Genomic DNA, 4,616 nt, shown 5'->3' with positions numbered 1-4,616 from the left:
CAACAAATGCTGGAGAGGCTGTGGGGAAAAAGGAACTCTCCTGCACTGCTGGTGGGAGTGTAGACTGGTACAGCCTTTGTGGAGATCTGTCTGGAGATTTCTCAAAAAGTTGGGACTGGAAATCCCATTTATTCCAGCTATTCCACTTCTAGGCATATTCCCAGAAGAACTGAAAGCATCATACCACAGTGATATATGTGCACCTATGTTTATAGCAGCACAATTTGTAATCGCCAGATCTTGGAAACAACCCAAGTGCCCATCAACTGAGGAATGGATAAAAAAGTTGTGGTATTTCTATACAATGGAGTATTATTCAGCTATAAAGAAGGATCACATTGAGATATTTATCAATAAATGGGCGCAGCTTGAGACCATACTCATTAGTGAAATAAATCAATCTCGCGTGTGTGAATACCGAATAGTTTCCCTAATGTAAATAATGATTCGAATATATAAAAATATGTGGTAATCATGATTCCCCATTAGGTGGCCTTGAAGCCTTATAAAGTTTTCACTCATTAATTAGAAAGGCTTTATTCTGGGCTTCTTGATATGAAAATATTTGAAGCTAGAGTATATGAAGTTTTATCCAAATATTTCAAGGAAAAAGACACTATGGTAACTACTATTAAGTCAGGTTATAAGGTGGTGAAGTACTAGGTTTTTGAAACAGTCATGCTTTGACCTCTATTGTTATATTGTTATGTCCTGTTTTATCTCAATCTCCCCCTTATTGTTTCAAAAAAAATTATTTAGTCATTTCTTATGTTTGTCTTAATTAAAGAAAAAATTCAAAAAAATTAGGATATATAAATAGTAACTCTTTTTGATTTCCTATTAACTTGTTTTGAAGTCCTGTAGTACTCCCATGATCTTGTTTTGACTGATTAGACTCTGTTCCATTCTATATGATAGTATCAAGTTTGAAGACATAGGCAACTACTTTGAAGACAATAAGATTCACTAAGATACCCATTCTGGTTTGACTATTGTCTTCTTTGGAAGTCCTGTAATGTTTACAATGCCTAAGTTTTATTGGTCTTGTTCTCTACTGTTTTGTCCAACTTTATAATATCTAATGAGATAGACAATTCTTTTTAAGGAAACAAGGGACAACGTTGCTAACCATTGTTGATAAACTTGTACTCTGTTCTACACCATGTGCTATGTCTATCCTTGGTATTGACTGACAGCTTTGTTTTGCCATATTTGACTGTATTCTACCCCCCCCCCAAAGAAAGTAATAAGCACTAAGGAGTAATAAAATCCAAGATGTGTAAATTTTGTTGTAAAAAAGAGAGGGAAAAAAAAAAGAAAAAGAGCTCTAATGGATATAACAGCAAGTGTGTTTGGGGGTGTTAAATAGCTGACTTTATCAATGTTTTTGGAACATTGAACACAGCTGTTTGCAGTCTCCCTGTTTGAATGTCCACCTTGGGTTCTTTGATACTGTGATTTGAGGAACTATTTTCAAGAAGATAGTGTGTAATCTACTAGCAGGTGATTTCTTACTGTTATGTTTTTTTGTTTTGTTTTGTTTTGTTTTGTTTTTTTTGTAGTTCTGTATTGCGTGTACCCTTACGCCACTTTGGTTTGTTTTGTGTTTTTCTCTTTTTCCTCTTAAATAAAAAAAAAAAAGTTAACCTGGTTTATAGATTTCAAAATATGCTGCACCAACTGGTTACATAACATCAAAATGGGTTTTCTCAGAAGTCATCAGAAATTTGCTAACATAACTAAGGAGACCTTTTGGATTTGAAGACTTATTGGTTATGTTTCTTTGGGTGAATCAAGAAAGAACTCATGGGAAAAATCTCAGCCTTTGTTCATTAATAGGAAGCCCCAATGGTTTCCATAGCTTTATGGAAGATACTCCCATCAATGTTATTAAAATGTGTTATTGTGACATGTTTACATTGGTCATCATCAAAGGATTAAGTTTTTCAGAAAATAAAATTGTTTGATTTAAAGATGCTTTGGCACTAAGGTTTTTTTTATGGCTGTGATAATTGGTCACTGTTTTTTCTGTAGTGTATTGAATGCTTCCAAAGTGTGAAATAAGGACAGTTTCTAGTGATAAACTTTTTTGCAGATTTAGGGGTCTGTCTTTAATAAAGAAATTATATAATGCACATCACCTTAAAGACTGATCAATTAGGCAAAATTTTATGTATTAGATAAAGATAATTGAAAAGGTAGAATAATAATACATCAAAATGAAATTAAACTATGTTCCAAAATGTCAGAATGATTCCCTTGCTATAATTTTTTAATGTATGATTTTATTTCAAAAAGAAAAAAAACAAAATTAGAAAACACAACAATCAGGGGACAACAATCTTACATACACTGTGCATAGCCAGAGCACAAGACACCTGCATTCAGTTGTCCAAACAGCACCAGTACAAATCCTTCTCTTCAATGAACTCAGAGAAATCAGTAGTGTAATTATACTCTCCTGGAATGAGTCCCATCTCAGGGAGAAGACGCTGATGGCTACCACTTTCTTCACTGGTGTTTGTTGTGGGGTTTTTAAATGCCCACCCAAAGCCTCAAGTGATGATGGGGAGTGAGCCTTTTGAGGGTGGTTTAGTCTAGCATTTGTGATTGGTTCATTGGTAGCCTGAGTACTGTACCACCCAGGGGTAGGGAGTCAGCGTACAATATAAGGGAGGGAAGGAGATGTGCTTTGCCCTTTTGCCCTTTTAGGTCTTGTCGCTTGCAGCTGCCATGATGGTTGCCCTCAATCATTCCACCTTGTTTTACAGCCAGCTGAGCATGGATTGAGACCTCCAAAAATAGTAAGCCAAATAAACCTTTCCTCTCTTCATTTTGGGCATCTGTTTTTTGTCTCAGCAATGAGAAAAAAATAACCAACACTGTGTTTCTCTTCACCCTCTCTGTGGGCTTCCATTCTCACTTCAGAATCTTCCTGGGTCTAGGACCCTCTCCCCACCTTCTTTCTTCCTCATGATGCTGTAATCCAGTGGCTGAATGGTGACTCTGAGAGACTGTATTCTCTGCTTCTTACTGCTCTGCCATCTTGGTCTCTCCTATGTATAGCTTTTCATTTCTACTTTTCCTTGTAAAATATGTAACTGTTATATGTTAATATTCTTTAAAGATTCAAATATTAGAATATCCAGGGTTCTTACAGAATAATGGTTCTATATTATGTTCTTTTTTTATTTAAAGAAAAGGAAACAAAAAAAATACATGGAGATAAAAAAAGGGTAGAAATAATACAAAATTACAGACAAACAAAAGGTAAGAAATTGCCAGTTGATAAGTTACACATTGTCATCTTCGAAATAGCTGTTCAGGTTATAGAATTAAAGTATTTAGAATGACATTCAAAAAGTGACCCTACTAACCATTCTGCTCTATGATTGAACAAAAGCTCAGTAATATGATTATCAGTCCTACACATTTGTTTTACATTTGAGGACCTAAAAAGACTTCATCATCCTGTAATGATTTGATTAGTTCTATAATAGGCAATAAGTATATAAAGTGGGTGAAGATAGGGACAACTATTTGTAAGAAGCTAGAGACAGTTAGATAATGAAGATCTCCAGTGGACTTGCTTTGAAATCTGTATTTCTTTAAATTGTTTTTTATTTTTTTAAAATATATTATGTTCTAAAGTACTTGAAATTCAGATAAGATAGTAATATTAAGCTTATTGGATCCTTTATAATATAATATCATTAACTTTTTCTTCTGATATTCAACAACTAAGGTTTAGAGACCAAAAAAAATTTAAAAATAGATGGAATAGAGCACAGTCAATATTTTGGCTGAAGCCCTCCAAGGTTGTAAAGTACCCAGGACATGAGAGAACCTCTACTGAAACATCCCATAACTTGGTGAGTTTCTGGTTTTCCAACCAAGGAGACAGTGGGACCACAGATGGAGGTGATCAATGATGTCAATTTTGCCTAAGGACAGTCACCAGGTGAGGAAATCTCCTAAGATTTCACAGAAATCAATTTGGTCAAGGACTGGCTCTGCTCCATCCAGATGACTGACACTGACAGAAATACTAAGAAATGCTGTGCGTGCAGCAGTGTAATTCCTGAGGAGACTTGCCTGACCTTGATAGATACCAAGAAATTTGTTGGGTGCAGGTGCTCAACATACCATACCCCACCCGGGACTAAGGACCACGCCAGCTTCCACAATGCGCTACGTCCCTCTTTAAATTAGCCAACCCGTGCGCACTTCGTGCTCACTCCGTACTCTGTGGCAACTCCTGATTGGCCACAGCTGGATATAGTAGCCAGAGCCTGTGTCCCATTCCTGCCCTGCTTCCTCGTGGCAGCCTGTGATTGGTCACGGCCAAATATATAAACTAGAGCCTGCGTAAATAAACCAGCAGTTAACTGTCGTCCACAAGAGCGTCTCCTGTCTCCTGTTTCATTGGGGCTGCGCTGGTCAACTGGTGGCCTGTACGGGGAGCGCTGAGAACCTCTCTCCCGGATCGCTGAGACCCTCTCTCCTACAGTACGGGGAACCTCTCCCTCCAACGGAACAGAGACGTTAACAGGTAAAACCGTCAAGCGCCGATAGCGGGGGCTACTCGGTGAGCGGGGGCTGACAGGTTAAACTGC

Source organism: Cavia porcellus, unplaced genomic scaffold (genome assembly GCF_034190915.1).
Source record: "Cavia porcellus strain 051 isolate PalLab524CR breed Dunkin Hartley unplaced genomic scaffold, mCavPor4.1 scaffold_7, whole genome shotgun sequence".
Taxonomy (NCBI): Eukaryota; Metazoa; Chordata; class Mammalia; order Rodentia; family Caviidae; genus Cavia; species Cavia porcellus.
This window is presented reverse-complemented; position numbering follows the sequence as displayed.